This window comes from Lynx rufus, unplaced genomic scaffold (assembly GCF_022079265.1).
Source record: "Lynx rufus isolate CCGP_SWC_20201006 ecotype Redwood Valley unplaced genomic scaffold, mLynRuf1.p SCAF_22, whole genome shotgun sequence".
Lineage (NCBI taxonomy): Eukaryota > Metazoa > Chordata > Mammalia > Carnivora > Felidae > Lynx > Lynx rufus.
The window spans coordinates 680,618-701,897 of NW_025814837.1; the positions used below are offsets into that span (position 1 = coordinate 680,618).

General features: G+C 40.6%; 1 long non-coding RNA gene across 1 annotated transcript in view; it reads right to left on the minus strand.

Moving 5' to 3' along the window:
- Positions 1–21,048, minus strand: part of LOC124517642 (uncharacterized) — a 211,256-nt gene extending 190,208 nt beyond the window's left edge. The window contains exons 1-2 of the long non-coding RNA XR_006963518.1: positions 20,954–21,048; positions 6,229–6,355 (exon numbers count right to left, since the gene is read on the minus strand). This is a non-coding gene — a long non-coding RNA (uncharacterized LOC124517642). The remainder of the gene's footprint in view (positions 1–6,228; positions 6,356–20,953) is intronic.
- Between the last annotated feature and the right edge of the window lie 232 nt (positions 21,049–21,280).

The window sequence follows — 21,280 nt, forward strand, 5'->3', positions numbered from 1 at the left end:
TTGGAACTATAGCATTAATATATCAGAAAGGCCACATATCAGAAAAAGACAAGACTATAAGGCACAAACAGCCACAAAATTATTTAATTCTAACAAAGTTGTTTTTTCTCATTCACCAGGCTTCCAGGTAGCAACTCAAGGGGATAAACTAGAGAGGCCAATGTATTGCATTCCTGTATTAGAAGTATAGGCCTATGTGGTTGAGAAAATGAAGGGTCAAATGCCATCAATTAAAAGCTTAAGCCAGGAAATGGCATAGAACACCGGTGTTCTCAGCCCATTGCCAGAAGTAGTCACTGACACTACCTACATGCAAAAATTGTGGGAAAGCCTCATCCTCCCAAATCAAACAGTGGGTTTAGCACAACCACTTGGAGCCATTGTTGAAAACTCAGATCTCTGGGCCCACCCTTGGACTTTGATTCTGATGCAGAGGACCGGAAATTTGAATTTCTAGTAAGTTCTCAAGTGAGGCTCATGCTGCTAATCCTAGGAACCCCCTTTGCAAACTCCTATTAGATCAATGGTTCTCAAGCCTGGCTGCACATAAGAATCACGTGGGCAGCTAGTAAAAAGATACATGCTGAGGCCCTACCCCTAGACACTGATTTGGGCAAGAGTGATACCCTGGCATCTAAAAATACCCCTATACTATCATGGTTTCTAGTTCCTAAGAATGTAATTTAAATATTGTTAGGGGATAGTCTTCCAAGGGCTCATATCACAGATAACCAAGTTCATTATCACATAGAACAGTGGCACCCCTAGGCCTAAAAACCAAATATCCTGGGTCCCAGGTGGTACCACCTCCTTTAATGGGACAGCACACAGAACAAGCAGTATTGTTTTAAGGCCAATTTACTCCCGCATTTCTCTTACTCCACTTAAAATGCACCTGCCACTCTCCAGGCAGAGCCCGGCCCTCAAAGCAATAGCTGCTGTTGCTGGGAGCAGTGTGTCCATTTCCAAATTCTGTGTAGCTGAGGATGCAGCCCAGAAGAGACTACTTGGGAGCTCTCCTCCCTCCCTTCTCCCTACCTATCCCTCAACATGAGCCACCTGGCTCTGGTTCCCTGACCTAGCCCCACACAGGCTCTGTCTCTGCCCCAGGAGCTGGGGGCCAAAGTGGCCTTTGCTGGAGGAGAAGCCCACTTCTAAAGAAATTTAAAATAAAATGAACAAAGCTGCTGTCAGAGTGCCCTTTTGTTCCACGTTGACTAGATCCAGGATGCCAGAAGGCAGCACAAGAGGAATCTCATTTCGAAAAGCAACTGCAAGAGATAAAACTGACTTACCCAACTATCTGAGATTCAGGTCCTCCTCTACTCCCATTCCCAACACAAACACACAGTGTTCATTTGCCCATTATGGAATTTTACTGAATTCATCAACTCTAAGTAAAAATAAGTAAAAGGTGATCTACCGTGCCTTTACAGATTTTGAGCTGATTTAACAGCCATCTGATAAACACGCCCTGCATCTCTAATGGCCTCCTGGCCTGACACCTTGATGTAAAACTGAGAAACATCGCCATCTGCTGGCCAGAGGGCCCACATGCGTGGAAATTTCCACTTCTCCATCGCTTTCAAAACAGCAGCATCGGCTGAAGGCAGCACCAGGTCTGGGAATTCTTTGAAATGGTTCAAATACACTGCCCATCACTCAATTCCTTTCACCAAACTGCAAACTACAACATAAAATTTTGGTTGACTTTCTGGTGTGAACAGATGAGTTGGGAAGGGGAGGCTTTTTGCATGGTACTTTTTTTTTCTTTTTTCTTTTTTTTGGCACCTATCTTTTCTTTAAATTCTCAATGTTGGGAATTACACAGGTCCATCTAACAAACATTGACTGAGCTTCTTCCATATGCTAAGTACCTATACCAAAAGAATCAAGTGACAGAGACTGAGGAGTGGGAAATGGAGGTTTCACTTGTATAGTGACTAAAAAACTGAGGTTCTGTGCTTTGAATCTCTACATCTCTACAGTGAAACACACATCAACCATATTGGAAGGAGGCTTTCAGCACAACCAGGTGATTTATCCTTTAGATAGCCAAAATAATGCACTCTTGTGGCTTCTTCTGCACTGTATCATTCTTAGACAATAGGAGAGGGACACATTTTGACCTAAGAGAAGGGTGGTTGGGTCCATGATTTAGGTGTGTCTGATTTTTACTTCTCCCCACTTTCTCTCTTATTTCCAGTCTTCAGGTAACTTCCCAATCAAGCCCAACTCTCCATTCTCCATCTACTCCACAGACCTCACATCTGACAGCCCAGAGCAAGTTGTCTAGCATGGTTGTTCTTGCTCTAATGCTTGTTCTAGGGGAACTTATTTAAAGTGTACACCAAGATTAATAGGGGAAGTAGTAAGGGAGGGAGTACCTGCATAGAATGCAAGGTACAGAAGTGAGAACTGTTTTTGTGATGAGGCTTGGGGGGTGAGTGATGGTTTCCCAGCTCATGATGCTTTTATCCCATGGAGCACCTTTGTATTCAGCCTCACTGGCTGTGGAGTAGCTCCTTTTTTAAAAGGAGGGGTGCACAGGTGGGAACCCAAGGTAATCAATCCTGACTGTGCAGTGCCCTGGGGACAGCTCTGACAACTCTTTCTAGTTCTCTGTTGCCCCTTCTCTCTACTCCCCACATCTTCTCTACCCCAATATGCCAAAGAGGAACCTCATCTCACATGACTCGGAGCAGGGAATCAAAGGGAATAGGTAGAAGCAACGCCAGGCACCATAGGGATTCCCTGCCTATGATGGGCTGGCTTAGAGACAGTCTTGCCTGCTTTGTCACTGAGAAATGACTCAACATAAAAACAAGAGCTCACTGGGAACATGGAGGGGAGAGTCCAAGACTGCACATGCTGTCATCTGCAGATGGTTAAGTATTCTACTTTCCCAGAACACTGGTCCCGTGGGAGAAATGACCTTTAAAATTCAAGATAGTTAAAGCAAGAAGAAAACAAAGATGATCACACAGATAAACCCAAGGTCCTCAGAAGGTAATGTGCCCAAGTTCACACAGTGTTTAAGTGGCAAGGCTGAGTCTTCAGGCACCGAGGCAAGACTTCTCAATTGCAATCTGCCACTTCGCCACAAAATAGGGCAGTGCCACTCGCCATAAGAAAATTTTGACCCTGTCATCATCTTGAGAAGCCCTAGGTTGTTTTCTTTTATATCACCCTATCCTAATCGACCCTCTAACCCCAGGACCTCCTTTCTCTGAGTATCTCCTTACATCAGAGGATAACAATTAAAGTAATTCATACTGAAGCATTAGAGATTCAGGTCACATATGTATTTTCCAGCATTGAGGGTGGCAATTCTAATAATAAGCACCCAAGAGGAAAGTACAGGGAAATAGGCCATCTTCTATAGCAAGAGTCTGCCCTGTTCAGTGGTAAGTACCTTGGATTCTGAAGGCAAAATGCTGAAGATGGCATTCTGTATGTGACCCTTGAGACCTGAGAAAATAATTTAACCTCTACTAGTGTTGTAGTAAGAATAACACAATACACATATGGTGTTTTGAACAGTGTATGGCACATGATAAACAGTCAATATTAGCTTTTGTTTTATTGAGTGACCACTGTCAATTGCGACTAAGAGAAAAGCTACATTTTTCTCATTTATGTACCAATATTCTTTCTTTTCCAGGATTAAGAATTAAAAGGTAAAAAGAAAAAGCCATTTAGATATTGTACCAGGAAGTTCCAAAGGAGACAACATTCAGAGTAAGTATGCTTTACAACTAAACCCAACAGCAGACCCCTCTGCAAAACACTTGCTCCTATTTCCCCTCCCCAAAACATGGTGTTTGTTTTCAGCAATAATTAGAAACATGATTCAAAAACCTGTAAAGGTCTCAAGACATGATCCTTGAATAAGAACCATGGCACCACTACACAGGAAAGGCATTTGAAATCAAGTTACCTGAGGTGAGTGAATATGCAGTGAATTCAAGATAGCTGCAGAGCCTAGAAAGTGCACTCTAGTACTGGAATCGCCCTAAATCACAAATATCCACTTGACCTCTCTGGGCCTCAGTTTCCTCTTATGTCAACATTACACTCGGATATAGGAACTCAGCAAAGTTGCAGGATATAAAATCATTGTACAGAAACTGGTTGCATTATATACCAATAATGAAGCAGCCGTAAAAGAAATCAAGTAATTGATCCCATTTACAACTGCACCAAAAACCATAAGATACCTAGGAATAAATCTAACCAAAGAGGTAAAAAAAAAATCTGTAAGCTGAAAACTATGTAAACCTTATGAAAGAAAATGAAGAATACAAAAAAAATGGAAAAACATTCCATGTTCATAGATTGGAAGAACAAATATTGTTAAAATGTCAATACTACCCAAAGCAATTTACTCATTCAATGCAATCCCTATCAAAGTAACACCAGCCTTCTTCACAGAGCTAGAAAAAATAGTTCTAAAATTTGTATGGAACCAGAAAAGACCCCAAATAGCCAGATTAATGTTGAAAAAGAAAAGCAAAGCAGGAGGCATCATGATTCCAGACTTCACACTGTATTACAAAGCTGTAATCACCCAAACAGTATGGTACTGGCACAAAAACAGACACATAAATCAATGGAACAGAATAGGGAACCCGGAAATGAACCCACAAATGTATCGTCACCTCATCTTTGACAAAGCAGGAAAGATTCTCTAATGGAGAAAAGTCTCTTTAGCAAATGGAACTGGGAAAACTGGACACCAACATGAAGAATGAAATTAGAACACTTTCTTACACCATACATAAAAATAAATTCAAAATGAATCAAAGACCTAAATATAAGACAGGAGACCATCAAAATCCTAGAGGAGAAAACAGGCAGCAACTTCTCTGACCTCACCACAGCGATCTCTTAGTAGCAATGTCTCCGGAGGCAAGGGAAATAAAAGCAAAAACAAACTATTGGGATAGTTTTATCGGGATAAAAAACCTCATGCACAGAGATGGACTAAGGTATATCTTAAGTCTTTGGGGTTTTCTAGTCATACCCTTCCTGGAAGTATTTGTTTTCATATAGGAGTATTACAAGGCAAAGATGGTGAAGGGATGAATTATTTGAATTATTGAATGAATTGGATGAATATCGATGGATTATTTGTGGCACATAGCCATTTGTCAAGGTTGGGGTTCATCCCAGTTTGCTCCTTTTCCCTAGTATGTGACCCATCTCTATGGCCACTCTCTGTGTATCTTCCAGGTTTCACTAATGCAGCCCTGCCCTTCCTAGAACCACCCCCTGAATTTGACCACCAAAACTCACCACATTCCCCACACACCTCGTTTCTATACTAATGTTTTTCCTTCCATAGCTCAGCTTAGTGTATCTCCCTGTTCAGTCCTCCAGTGAAATCCTTGAGATTAAGTGCAGAAGATCCCATTAAGATAAAATCTAACCTGAAATATGGCAGCGTAAACTTAATTTCCCTGGCAGTTCTTTTTTACTTGAGGTCTATAGCCCCAAAATTCACCACAAAATTTAATCACTACTTTTGATGCGCAGGTGCATACCTGATTTGGTATTTAGCACCATAAGCATGTAACATGTTTTAAATGACAACTGGTCTTTCAATGTAATTCTAAACTACTTGATTTTTCTTTAACGAAACCAATAGGGTGGGTGAGTGGTACTTGAGTGTTTCAACAACTATTCTACTGTGGGTCAAACTGATCTACACGAATCCTTCTGTAGGACAGTTCATTTTGACCACCTGGCCTGGATTTCTGTGGTTTTGCCAAACTTACCTGGGGGAAGAAAGTTGTGGTCAACCTGTTTGTCCAAACCTATCTGTTCAAATCGTCTGCAACAATTTCAACCACTGTAGGTGCCTTCACTCCTCAGAAGTCTGGACACGTACCTTTGTCATTGCTATGAATTTTAATCGAATGCAATGCTGCAAAAGGCTATTTGAGTCCATCTCAAATTCCGTTTTCACTGAACAATGGGGAGTATATGTATGGAAACCGTTTCACATCCTTGTTTTGAAGCATTTTTTTTTTCTTACTTTGAAAGGTCAACGTGCATCTTCCCACCTTTTGGTCTTAGGGAGCACAAGTCTTCCGAATTTTTATGAGCTCCAGCTGGAGTTGTGGGAGCCATCCACTGCAACATCAGTGTGATTTGTGTAGCATTAATAGCCCTTTTGTTCCACGAACTTCAATTCCCTTTGAAATAGAAGAGTATTGAACTCACCATTTCATATGGAGAATGGAGGGAAATGTACGCCTGGATGTGAGCTTATGCGCTCTAGTTATTGATACTGACATCAAGATCACACTCCACGCCAGTCCTTGGGCTCCAGGGAGCTCAGGGCATTGATCTAGGGAACATAGGATGTGTTACAGGTCAGACTGAAAAAGCACGACGTTACAACACTGCTCTCAGCAGCAGGGTTCTGTGGGTTGCTGCTAGGCTGAGACACCTGCCCATTTACCCAGCAAGAAACAAAATATTGCACATGTACTAAGGTCTCACGTGTGAATAAGTGTTGTAGCAACAAAAGGGGTTTCAACTTTGAGCCTATCTTACTACAAAAATAAAAATCACTATCTAAGTCTGGGTCAATATTGTTAAAGGAATTTTGTTTTTTAGTGCTGCCTCTCAAACCAATGATAGCAGAATAGGAGTGAAGTTCATAGGGAAAAAAAAAAAATAGTTGCCCCGTTTCAAAGCATGCTCTAGAGAAACCTTACAACAGAACTCCGTCTCAAGTTAGTGCCAAAGGAGAACTGCAAGGAATTAAATTATTTCCAGAAAGCAGAAGTTACAGTAAGGTAAACAATCACCATATACTCAATAAAGGTGAACTGAGCTATAACTTGTAAGGAAAAAAAAAAATGATCCTATGTTGACTGATGCCAGGCTCTCCCTAGGAAACTAACCCTCACAATTGTGTTGCAAAATACCACCTGCATTAGCCACTCTTTTGCTCCCCAACTTCCAGATCAATTGCCTAACTCCCATACCAGGCTCTCAAGGGCCTCCTAATGGAGCCTCAATGAATTATCCAGCCCTCTCTTAGGCACCAGGCCACTTACCCCACTACCTCCATCATTAACCCCTTATTTGTCATCCCCCGCACTGAGCATGCTAGCAATTGCTCAGTTAAGCAGCCAAAAGCTACTTTTATTGGGTACTAACTATGCCACGCCCTGTGCTAGGTGCTTTATTAAGAAGTACAAAGAAATAAGCTACTATTCTTACAAGGAAGGATTTCTAAGAGGAAAATATTCTGGGATAGGGTGATGCTTACCAAATTGCATTTAAATATGACTGGGGGAATTCTCATCAAAACTCAAGTGTCCTTAAGGAAACAAATATGTGTTTAGAGAGTTTATTTTGGGCCAAATTATTAAAGAATCTTGAATAAATTCCATTGATCTTTCAACACTCAACAGAAAACAAACTCTTTCCTACTCACTTCAGAAACCTACTTTTCCCACAAAGAATTCTTTAAAACCCAGCCAAAAGTGCAATCTTTTTCTTTTCTAATCTCTTAAGTATTAAATTGTGGTCTGTACTGTACCTATGGCAGTCGATTTAAATGCTCCCTTGTATTTTTGCCTCACACATTTTCCAGGCAGCTGTTTATCCATTTTATTAAAGCAATATTTATATACAAGTTATGCATTTTAAGTTGGGGAAATATCATACCACATAGTGTGAGAATATTCTCACCACCCCAAAAAAGAAACTTCATCAACCTTTTGCAATCACACATTCACTCACCCCTCTGACTCCAGGCAACCACATATTTACTTTTCATCTCATGAAATTCACCTTCTCTGATCCATTTCCTATGAATGGAATCCTATGATATGTGATCTTCTGTGTCTTCTCTCACTTAGCCTAATGTTCTCGAGGTTCATCCACATTGTGGCATGTATCGGTACTCACTCTTTAATTAAGTAACATTCCCTTGTATGGATACATCATGTTTATTTGTTCATCAGTTAACGGAAATTTGAATTGGTTCCCTTTTTCGGCTAGTGTGGATAATGCTGCCATAAACATTTATGTACAGATCTTTGTGTAGACATAGGTTTTCATTGCTCCTGGGTAGATACATAGGAGTGGGAATTCTGAATCAGGTAACAAATATGTGCTTAACATTTTAAGAAACTGCCCAGCTGTTTTCCAAAGTGGCTGCACCACTGTCCATTTCCATCAGTCAGGCATGAGAGTTCCTAGACAGATTTTTATCCTAGTGGGAATTTATGAAAAAAAAAAACTGAATACCCTCTCAAAAGTATTTTCACCAAAAGCACTCCAAAAAATACATACTTCATTTTCCACTTTATATAGGATGAGGATGAGGCAAAAACAAAAAAGACAAGAAACAAAAAAAAATATACCTCAATTTCCCACAATGAATTCGTCCTAACAAGCCTAGGAAAATACAAGGAAGAAATAAACTATTAAAACGTAAAATTTATATAAAGTAAGTATCCACCCAAGTGTAACAGTTTCTCTGAATATAACTTTCAAGTTGCCAGTATAGTCTCAAGCTACATAGGAAAATTAATTTTATTATAGTCACGCCATATATGATTTCACAGGGTTTTTACTGGTAAAGAAGAGGTCAATCTGAGCTAGTCAAAGACTGGAATTATAGAGTATTTGAAAAGAAGTACGAATCAATTTAAATTCATGTAGACTCACCAAGTATAAAAAAAAAAAAAAGCGGACTCCTCATCACAATGGCGTATGCTATCCAGGCTGACCCTGCTCAGCTTTCTGACTTTCTTTGTGCTCAGGGTCAACTTTATCAACCGTGCTCTAGATTCCTTAAAGGTCCCTAGGCTTTTGCTCATTGTTTTTTTTTTGGGGTTTTTTTTTTTTTTTTTTAGTGTGCTATTTCTTGTTTCCTCTTTTCTAAATATTAACATATATCTCAGATTTCAAGTCTCCATTCAAAAGCCAACACTTTCCATTCATGCATTGACTTAGTATAAATTCTTCACTTATACCTCATTTAATTGCACAAAGTGGGTGTTATTTTACAGATGACAAAATCAGGGTTTAGGCAATCTGTGGGAGCTGCAAGGTATTGTACAAATAAATGGCAGAGTCAGAATTCAAACCCAAGTTTCTGGACCCCAAAATCCCAGGCTCTTCACCTGGGTATTGCCCTACCCTCTAGTTTTACCTTATTTCACTGTTATTTAATCATTCCTTGAGTTCTACTGAGCTTTGTTTCCGGTCCTCTGCTACTGGTTGTAACTGCCTACAAGGCAAAGATTCCATTTCACTCATTTCTGTATTCCAGAAGTTTCTAGCGTAGCTTTGAGTAGTCAAGATTCAGTAAAAATGTCCCAAATGGATACAGATATATGATCCATAGGACACCAACTAAACCTCCTGGAAGACCACCTTACTCAAAACATTCCCTTGCATCTAAGTACTTGATATCAAAGGCTCAAAAGTAACATTGAACTAAAGAAAAACAGTTAAGTTTTTTTTTTATCATTTATTTATTTTGAGAGAGAGAGAGAGAGAGAGAGAGAGAGAGAGAAAGAGCGAGTGAGTGCATGTGCATGAGAGGGGCAGAGAAAGGGGGACAGAGAGAGAGAGAGAGAGAGAGAGAGAGAGAGAGAGAGAGAGAGAGAGATGGATCCCAAGCAGGCTATGTACTGTCAGCACAGAGCCTATGCAGGGCTCGAATTCATGAACCGTCAGATCATGACCTGACTGAAACCAAGAGTCAGAGGCTTAACCAACTGAACACCTAGGCACCCCTCAAATTGTAATTTACATTAACACTCTTCTTTCAGAAACAGAAGAGAGGTAAGTTTCAGTTGAGTTCTTCACAAATTACCATTATTTCCAAAGTTAGGAGTTTGACATTTCTGAAATCATAACAGAAATTTATTGCTACTGTGAATACAAGAGAAAACCTGGTTCCCAGCTGGTTTTCAAAATAAGAAAAAACAAAGCCACAGAGTGTCAGTGCAGTGCTCTAGTTCAGGGTTAACTAGCAGCAAACTAGTCCCGTGAGTCTGATCACCAGTGCATTGGATACAAACCATTTGAGGATGTGTGGGGAGCTGGGGCTCTCTCAGGACTGTTTCCAAATCTTCTGCCATTTCTATAACCTTGGGCAAGTCACTTAACTCTGTTTATAAAATAAGGATAATGCAGCTATTTGAAAAGCACTTTGAGTCGCTGATTAAAGATGCCATTTAAAGTGCCAGGTGCCATTCCACAAATAAATGAAAAAAGTAGCAAGAGGAAAACTGCAGTCAATCACCAAGTCTTGTTTGTCCCTGGTCTCTCCCGGCACCAGGCAAGCACTTAGTCACATGGAAGAAGGAAGCTAAACATAAGATGATTAACCTTGGATCAAACCTCCTCAGCACAAGATAATTGAAATATTCCATTGCAATCTCCCTCACATGCTTTTTGCTAGAACACATGATTACTTCCAGATCATTATTTTGCCTTTTTAATTGGAGAAATACGATTGAATCATTTTGAGCAGTATATAGCCAACTGGATATTGGACAATGACCTTGAGATTGTGTCTGAACACAGGGAAAACTGCATAATCCACAGATGAGGACAACTGGATAGTATTTTCAACACTGCTAGGATATGTATGAAGAATGATCCACTAATACAGTTTAGTTAGGAGGAGACTATGCATCATATCAAACTCTGGAGAGAATCAATAGGCCGGTTCACTTGTGGACTCTGTTTTGACACTTTAACAACCACTCTCCTGCATGGTTAAAATAAATGTTAGGTAAGTTCACATATAAATTCAGTAAGTATGACTAATATAGTAAAATCAAGTTTTGACTTTTTCTTTCTACCCTCAGTCAATGCAGTGGGGTAAGCTCAGTAACAGAATGAAAGTTCTCATTTAGGAGGCTAACAATATGTTAAAATAGAGTCAAATATAGATCTAGAGATTTGATCTATAGTCTCATATGATTTATTAATACTTAAGTCTCATTCATGATATTCAATGGACAGAGCCTGGCACAGCATCTGGTAAATGTAGGCACTCGACTAAGATGGCCTGATACATAATAACACAAAAGGAAAAAATGCATTCATTACTGTTGAAACAAGGAATGAGCTACCATTTAAAAAAAAAAGTTTCTTTTCATCTGTTGATGTACAGAGAAATTCAACTCCACAAGTCTGCTTCTTATTACATAAAATTCAAATGGATTCAAATTTACATCTGTGCCCAAACATCACCAAACTGATATCCCAAATACACCCTGAATCACTGACCCACTTTGTGTGTGTGCACCTGGCCTGGAATGGCCACACTTCTCTCTTTCCCACTGAAATAGTTATTCTCTAGGCTCCTGCTTCAAGCTCATTTTTCTGCTCAATTTCTTCAAGCTCAGTATTCTGTCTTCTCTGAACCTCTATAAGTCTTATTCCATCACATATACAGCAGTTTTTTCATTCATCATCTTTGTGCATATGAGTGCCTCAGGTACAGTTTTATCAATCTTTGATTCAGGACTTTTTAGAATCCTCTACAACCCATACAACAATGCCAAACATCTAGAAGAAACTGGAAAATGATGGACTAAAGGAAGGGGAGAAGTTGGGAAGAGTAAGGAAACAAGGGAAGGAGGAAATAAGGGGGAACCACCAAGCCAACATGATCCTGTATTGTGACCAACTTCACAGACTAACTTTCCAAATAGGAAATTGTTTCTAGACAGGTAAAACAGAGTTAACTATCATCACCTTCATTACATGATTCCCTAAGAGTCAATCTGTAGAAGTCATGTGTATACATCACATATTTTTCCTTCTAATTATCATGTGGTGTGGTTAACATACTTGAGGCCAGCCTGGTGTGTGCATGCATGTGTGCTGGGCTTTTTCACGTAGTGTTTGGAAGGGATGGCATGAACACCTCCCCCAACATCACCACCCTATCCAAGCCGAGTCTCACTAACCAGCAGATGCTACACTTCAGTTGCAGTGAGGAAGATAATGGGCTGCGCATCCTTGTTTTCAGCACAGCAACCATGTCTTCAAAGGCACAAGGTTGAGAAGAGAGCTCCCCTGGATAGCAGATGTTCAGTGTGGCAGGGAAGAAAAAGCCATTTCAATTGTTGGTGGGAGGTAGAAGGAAGGAAGGATGGCACCAATTTTAGAAAAAGCCTTGACTAAAGTCAAGGAATTTCTATTTTTATCCTACAGATAAAGAGACCATAAATAGAATTCTGCACAGGGATGTGATTTAAAGAACTACACTTTGCCTTGAAGAACTATGACCCAGGTTGTGGCGTGATGGAAGACCAGCATCATCAAAGAGAAAGGGCAGGGAGACTGGTGAGGAGGAAACCGTGTTCTGGGAGCGAGCATGAAAACTCAAGGGAGGCAGTGTCCGCGGGTCCCAGAGACATTTCTGAGCGTGGCACAAGACAATCTAGAGACTGATTAGCTGTTGACAGTGAGGGACAGGGGCCATGGATGTTCTTAGGTGTGTACAACACAGGCTCTGGGAAGTGTTCTGGCCGCATCCCCTCCTGGAGGCAGGAAATGGACAGGCCCAATATTGAGAACAGCCTTTATGTATGGTTTCCCAAGGACCGCTGGATTTCCCTATATCACACGTTTGTATGACAAAGGATAGAAGAGGGATCTATCTATTCTGGACACAAAGAAGGAAGACAGGACAGGGAAGAATAACGGAGATGTGCCAAAATGACTCCTATGAGGAATGACCTTTGTTCTGTTTGTTGTCTGGGAATATTTTTCTATGTTGTAACTTCCTCTGGTTCCTCCTGAACTTTCAGCAAAATCTGTCACTCCAGATGGTCTTGGGCCAAAGGTGCTCTGGGGACCAAGACTAATGTTCCCCATTTTTCCTATGGAAGCCAACAGGGCAATAGCCATATGGAGAATGGAAACTTCCCCATTGCAAGCAATGGTCAGCAGCAAGGTGAATGGAACATGAAGAGGCAACTGTAAGTGACTATGAGGACACTAATGAGAATAAAGGAGATGGTTTCAGTTTGAACTGACTCAGGAACTGATGGCAGAAAAATCCTGTCCCTTCTCAAGGTTGGTGACCTTCTCAGGTTAATGAAATAGGCGCTATCCTGATAGTAGACACTGGAGTAGGCTTCAACACACTTAAAGTACTCGATTCATATACCTGAAATTCTCCTGTATTTATTAAAGAACAATTCTATAAGATGTTATCGAGTAAGGGTTGGAAAACTACAACCACAAGACAAATCAAGCCCATAGTCTGCTTTGTAAATAAAGTTTATTTGGAACACAGCCATACCTATTTGCTTTTGGATTATCTATGACTGCTTTCACGCTACAATAACAAAGGCAAGCAATTATGGCAGAGATCATAATCCCCCAGAGAGCCTAAAATAGGATCTGTCTGGCCTTTTACAGACAAAATTTGCTGACCCTTGTTACAGATAAAGGGACAAGAATGCTTAACTAGTACTCAGAAGACCTGGACCCACTTAGCTCTACTACATAATGTGTCCTTGGGAAGTCACTTAACATTTCTAAGTTTAGGCTCTCAAATCAGTAAGGTGAAGCTGTTGGTTAAGAACACCTGCATGACAAGGTTTTGACAAAGCTCATAGATAAGGATATAAGGATACTTAGTCTATACATATATGAATGTTTTGATTTAATCACACCCGAGGGCATTGTTAGAAATTACGTTGTCCAGTAATTTTTTGGTGACCACAAAGTAGAAATGGTCACTTAGAAGACTGTCATGCATGAGGCGGTTGGGTTACAAGTTTGATTACATATGCATATTTGTAACTTGGAATTCCTTTCTCCCCAGAAATGCAAGTACAAAGCAGCATCCTCTCTCTGCCTCAGCCTCCAGCCACATGGACATACTAGCAGTTGTCTGAACGTGGAGTTCCATGTACCACCTGTGCCTCTGCCCATAATAGGGCTTGGTCTGAACCCCTCCTCCCACCAGCACCTCCCCCACCCCTTTAGTCTGAAACACTCGCTGAGACTTAGAAGGTGCCACCCCAGCAGGAAGCCTTCCCTGACTCTCCTGCCCCTTACTATGCCCAGTGTCCATCCCTATACTCCCTCTTTCAAGGATTATAGTTAACTAGCACAGGTTTTTATCAAATATTTATACAAAAAGGACTTTCTTCATGGTGATATGAAAGCCAGATGTAAAGCAAAGGATGCTTGTTGTATTATCTTACAAGACTGTTAAATGTTTTTTCTCTTCTAAGAATTAGCTACTAGTTGCAATTAAAACATGTTTCTCATACTTTTAAATCTTTAAGAGATTTTCTTATAAAACTTTTCATTACTTGCTGAAAATTCTCTATGGATCACAGGACTTTGTTGAGGACAACCAACCTGACCCAGGAAGAGCCCGAGAATTTTAGAATGAAAAAGAAAAGCATCTGGTTGCCCAGACTAACACATGCACAGCTAGGGAACAGTCTGTGCCCAGATTTCCTGCCATGTGAACCAGAGAAGCTGAAAAAGCCAGTCTGCAGAGACAGACTAAAGCAGGAGACATAGCAACAAGAGAAAAAATGGGACCCTATCCTTGGCACATTTGTGCCCTTGGGTCTTCCCAGTAAACCTGAAATAAATTCTCCTTTTGGCTTCAATGGAGTTCCTTGTATCCAAGTCACAATCAAGCTATTGTGGCCTCTCTAGCCACAGTAACTCTTCTAGCTACACCCTCCATAGAAACCCTAGGGGATGTGTCTCTACCTGGAGCCTGCATTCCTCCACATCCCCCCCGTATGGGCCTCTTCTTTGGCCTCTCCTCCCAAGGGTGTAACCAAGTCACATGTGTGGACAACTCCAGTCCCAATAAATGGACCCAGGGAAGCTGTGGCAACACTGCAGGTAAAGCTTGAACTGGGTCATTTACCATGTATGGTCTCTCATACATGTGTATAGAACACAGCCATGGATGGGAAGTGAAAGGGTGTGGCCTCAGACCAGAGGGTGTATTCAAGGATCTAAACTCAAACCAGTCATTCTCAATTATGAAGATATATTAGCCAAGCAGGCAGAATAGAAGGTGTTAGAATTAATTCACTAGCTTTGTGTGCAACTGTTAAATATAGAGAAACATGGACTATGAGACTCCGTTTTTATTTTTGCCTGTATACTATAAACTTCAGGGGCAGGCCTAACACAGTGTGACAAAGAGTAACTTGAATTCAACCACAATAGGGGCGCCTGGGTGGCGCAGTCGGTTAAGCGTCCGACTTCAGCCAGGTCACGATCTCGCGGTCCGGGAGTTCGAGCCCCGCGTCAGGCTCTGGGCTGATGGCTCAGAGCCTGGAGCCTGTTTCCGATTCTGTGTCTCCCTCTCTCTCTGCCCCTCCCCAGTTCATGTTCTGTCTCTCTCTGTCCCAAAAATAAATAAAAACGTTGAAAAAAAAATTAAAAAAAAAAAAAGAATTCAACCACAATGAAGTAGATACCATACTCCTAGCACTACAGTAGGTTCTGTGCAGGGCTTCAAGTTCTAGGTCATGAAAGATGCTCAATTTCAATGAGCTACTTTCCCAGGAATAATAAAATTCTTATAGGTCATACCAAACCAGTGTCCGTTATATAAAGATCCTGGGTAAAACAAAACTAAGAAGATAAGTTAGCATATGGGTGTGTATCTCTTGACAGAATAAAGGAAACTGGTTTACACATTTTCAGAACTATTATGGGCACAAACTATGAATCATAGAATCTGATCCTATCAGTTTTGCCTGTTTCATGATGAGAGCAGGAAATTTACCACCACTTTTTAATTAAATTATAGGTAGAATCATCCATAATTCACATTTGATAAAAACTAAATTTACTCAAGGCCTAAAATGTCAACTGATTTTTTTTTTAACATTCTGCCAACAGTAAATAGGGCTTAATGTTCCCATGAAGCTTTCAATCAATTTCTGATAAAGAATGAAATCACAGAAATTTATTAAATAAAACTGAAGACTACTAGGGTGGGAATATCCAACCCTAGGATCCTTTAGCTCAACTCCATCACCCCCTTTTTAGAGAATCAAGTTGAGCTCCGCAGAAGTGAAGGAACTGGCCCAAAGTAACAACTTTTCATTGACAATTCTTATTGTATTTTTTTAATGTTTATTAGGGGGGGGGGGAGGGCAGCGAGAGAGAGGGGGAGAGAGAATCCCAAGCAGGCTCTGCACAGAGCCCAATGCGAGGCTTGATCCCACAAACCATGGGATTATGACCTGAGCTGAAATCAAGAGTCAGATGCTTAACCAAGTGAGCCACCCAGGCACCCCAATCCTTACTGTATTTTTTATCCATCTTTTAAAACAGATGCTTTTTAAATGTAAAGACAAAATGTCATCTAAAAATAATTCATAGGACACTAAAAATATTGTAAGCAGCTTGGAAATCAGTTTTCTGCTAAATGGCTTTTCAACAAATATTCCTTCAATGTTATCATTTCTGCAAACACTTAGCATGAAAATTTTCCTAAATTTATCGTGTATGTAAGTACTTATAACTAGACTTGAAATATCCATCTCAAGTAGTCCTCTTCATCCCTGGCTTGGACCATGCCTCCTACCTGATTTCAGAATGAGTAGTACTATTTTAATGATCGTTATCAGGCTTTTTCTGCAATTGTTGTACACACTTAGGAAAATATTTGATGGCCACCACACCCAAAGTAAAACAGTGCTAAAAATAAAGAGTTTAAATTTAAAAGCAACCTAATTCTAACAATATACTAAACACATGAAAAAAAAAAAATACTAAAAAAAAAAATACTGGGTACAAAGCTAAAAAATCCAATCACGAAGGGGCACCTGGGTGGCTCAGTCTGTTAGGCTTCCGACTTCGGCCCAGGTCATGATCCCACACTTCATGGGTTCAAGCCCCGCATCAGGCTCTGTGCTGACAGCTCAGAGCCTGGAGCCTGCTTCAGATTTGGTGTCTCCCTCTCTCTCTGCCCCTCTATCTCCCTGTCTCCCAAGAAATAAATACTAAAAAAAAAAAAAAAAAAGAAATAAAAAAAATCCAATCATGACATAAAGTATTGGATGAAAACGAACCAGCAATCAGGATTGTTTAGAGGTGGACCATGTAATGTCTGCCCTCCAAGAACTTGCAATAGAAGCTTCTTGAAGAGACACTAGTTTCCAATACAAGAAAGCACATAAGTAATAAAAGCAATTACAAAACAAAAATTAGTGTCATAGGAGTTCAAGTGAAAAAGATGAACATGGGGTACAGTCATCAGACAATATTCAAAACAAAAAACAGAACTTCGGTCTTAAAAAAATCAGGCCAACAAATGAAATGTGAAGGCATTATTTTTTTTTTAAGTTTGAGAGACAGCATGCAAGTGGGGGTGGGGGGAGAGAGAGAGAGAGAATGAATCCCAAGCAGGCTCTGCACCACCAGCACAGAAGAGCCTGACCTGGGGTTTGAACTCACAAACCATGAGACCAGAACCTAAGCTGAAGTCTGATGCTTAACTGACTGAGCCACCCAGGTGCTCTGTGAAGGCATTTTTAAATTTAACTTGTAGGTCTCATTGCCTCTTAAATCTCAGCTTATCTATAAAAGTGAGACGAGAGTTCTCACCACAGGATTGATAAGGACTAAATTAGGTGCACTACATAGCGTTGTCTCTCACTCTAGTTGGTAGTGAATATTAGGTTTGCCTAGCAGTTATCCCCTGGCAAACATCAGAATGGAAAATACCATAAGGTTATCCAATCTGCCCTCCTTGCCTCAAGCATCGGTGCCCTTGAGTGGTACCTGATCTAAGCTGGTTCTAGCATGGTAACTCACTCCCTAACCGTGGTAACTGCTCCTCTAGGGTGGACAAATAACCCAATCAAAATCAAATTATTTTTTGAACTACAGCCTAAGGAAAAAGCTCCTGTCCTCTCTGGTGACCAACTATCCAGATTTTGCTGATATTGAGGGATTTGACAGGATGCAGGACTTTGAGCACTAAAACCGGGAAATTTTCAGGCAAACTCAGAACTATTGATCACCAGCTGGAAAAACAGAAACCCCAAACAGCCTGTGGAAAAAGCCAGCCTCCAGTCAAAAAAAAAAAAAAAAAAAAAAAAGGTGGGGGGGAGCCAATATACAGACAGAACAAAGATAGGAGAGGAAGGAAGTACGGTGGCTTCTCGTCTTTAGACCCAGAAGCCAGCCACTCTTCTGGTTTACCCAGCTTTAATTATATGACATGGTAACTCTCCCTTGTGCCTGAGCAACTGGGTTGGGATTTCTGCCACTGTAACCAAAACAATCTTGGTTGACACAGGCCCATGAAAATGCATCATAAATATTAGCCGTTAAAATTGTGCTAGTTATTATTAGAATGAGGCAGATTTTCCTAGTTTATATTAAGATGAACTGAGAACACAAAAGAAGTAATTTTGCACTCATGGATACAGTCAGAGGCCATCTGGGCTGGTTTGAGTCCCATTGTTCCTTGTGCTTGTCTTTTATCTCCAAAGCCCAAGGAACTTCAAACAGAAACCTGCATAAAGTCCAGACAACTGTCTGCGTGTCACTATTCCAGTGGCTCTCTACACTACTGCGCGTCACAGCAAGCTTCCCAGTGTTAGCTGCTACTCTGATTTCTGAATGATTTCGGTGTGCAGACAGGTAAACTCTTGCTTGTGAAAGACAGTTTTCAAAATAACATGAAACTCCCTGCAGGTTCCAAACAGGAAGTTCTCCCTGATTATTCCTTAAATCCCAAACTGTTCAGGGTTGAAAGGTAATATATCACCACCCAAACGAACTTCTCTGATTACTTTCCATTTCAGAATTTACTGAACAGTAATTTTCAGCTACTTCCATGCATTCTCTAACCTGAATGAAAATATTTTCAAAAGAAATTTTTGTAACTTGTCAGAATTTATCAATGGATACTCAGTCAACATTTTCCAATCTCTTTTATCATATATACACACACACGTGTGTGTGTGCGCGCGGGTGTGCGTGTGCACGTATGTGTGCGTATGCATGTGCGTATGCGTGTGTGTATATGTGTGTGTATATGCGTGTATATATGTGTATGTATATGTGTGCATATGTGTGTGCGCATATGTGCGTGCGTGCATATGTGCATGCGTGTGTGTGCGCGCATGTGCACGGGTACATGTGTGTATGCATATATATGTTTTTTTTTTTATTTTTTTAACCTTCATTGATTTTTGAGACAGAGAGAGAGCATGAACGGGGGAGGTTCAGAGAGAAATGGAGACACAGAATCTGAAACAGGCTCCAGGCTCTGAGCTGTCAGCACAGAGCCCGACGTGGGACTCGAACTCACGGACTATGAGATCATGACCTGAGCCGAAGTCGGACTCTCAACGACTGAGCCACCCAGATGCCCCTATATGTTTTTTTTTTTTTTTTTTAAATACAGGTCACTTCATTTTATCTCTGGAACCTAGAGAATGCTAGCTTTACCTTTGGTTCCAGTTTGGGAAAACAATTTACTTAGACCAGAGGGATGCTGCACAGCACAAGTTTCTCTAGAAAACCTTTAAGGTTATTAAGCTTTCACTGGGTGACCTCAGCTCTACGTGCATCTTCATCCTGAGACCGGCCTGAAAGAGCAGGACCCACATGGAACATGCTAGGTGTGTATCAGAAAGAAAAGACCAACAGATCAATCCCACAATGGTTTTGAAGCTTTGCTTAGAAGTAAAATATCATTTCTGTTCACATTTCATCAGCCAAAGTCAGTGATGAGAAAGGCAATGGAGGAGGAAATTATTTGCTCACTGGGGAAGGGGAAGGAGAAAATCTCTCGGGACAATAGGACAACCAAATACAGCTTGTGTTACTCTGATAGGCCCCGCTCTTTTCCTTTATCTCCCTTCTCTCTAGCAAGTTCCAACCTGGGCTCTCTTCCTGCTCTCCTCTTATCCATACTCCCAAACTAGGTCTTCCATCATTGATGCCTATTTCCTATTCTTATTCTTCCATGACCTATGCCTCGTGCATCCATTCCTAAAGAACTTGAATTTATAAGATGATTTATCAATTTAATAGCTAATAATCGTTCAGAATATAATAGTGTTCTTTACACGGACTTCAAATTATCTCCACAAATAGTTTTAAGCCCTACATAAACAAGGGTATGCTAGAGATTTTACACAAAATCTACTCCCTTAAAAAGCCTATTAAACAGTTGGGCATAAAAGACCTAAAACACAAATGTTAGGTAAATTAAAATATCTAAATAGCATATATACACATATATGTATATACATAGGTATATGTATATATGTATATATTGTTTTCCAAAACTGGAACCAAAGGCATACCTAGCATTCTCCAGAGCCATTTTCAACTTCAGAGGACCCGCTTTCTCACTTTCTATATTCAATACCAATTCCCAATTTCCTCAGGAAGGCATTTCAGAGTCGATTTGCTAAACTTCCCACTTAAGGCAATCTCAAAGTATGACAACATTTAAGGTGAACATTTACTTTAAGTACTTCCAAATCCAAGGCCCCAAGACCCAAGTCTACATGTTTATAGAGGTTTTTATGTAGAATATAAAGCATTCAAGAAAAATACCACTATAGAGGGGCATGTGGGTGGCTCAGTTGGTTATGCATCCAACTTCAGCTCAGGTCATGATTTCATAGTTTGTGGGTTCAAGCCCCGTGTCAGGCTCTGTGCTGAGAGCCCAGAGCCTGGAACCAGTTTCTGATTCTGTGTGTGTCTCTCTGCCCCTCACTCACTTGTGCTCTCTCAAAAATAAATACATGTTAAAATTTTTTAAAAAACAAGGAAAGAAAACTGCCACCACAGGTCACTGGAATTTACACACAGGTAAGTAGTAACAAAACCCAGGCCTTCTTATCCCCATCCAGCTCTCTTGCCCCTTCTACACACAAGTTCACTATCAGGTCATAAAATTGGCATCCAAGGTACCTACCTGTAATAGTGATTCCCCAAATACCCTCCCTCTTCTCTATCCAACACACTTAGCAGACCCACATTCTTGGTCTTCCACCATAATTCACCACAGTAAATCCACACAGATTGTTTAAAGGCAGCTTGGTAGGTCAACTACTGCAAATCTGCTTTGTGCCTTTGAGCTGCCGCCCAGGGAGGAAGTGGGTTCTCTGAGCTGCTTATTCCGTCTCCCTTCTCCCCACAAGTTACAACATGGCCATAAATATCATTAGTATTTGAGTACAGTGGAAAATAGAAATTTTAAATGATTAAAAAAGAATCATTTAAAAAATAATTACTAACATCT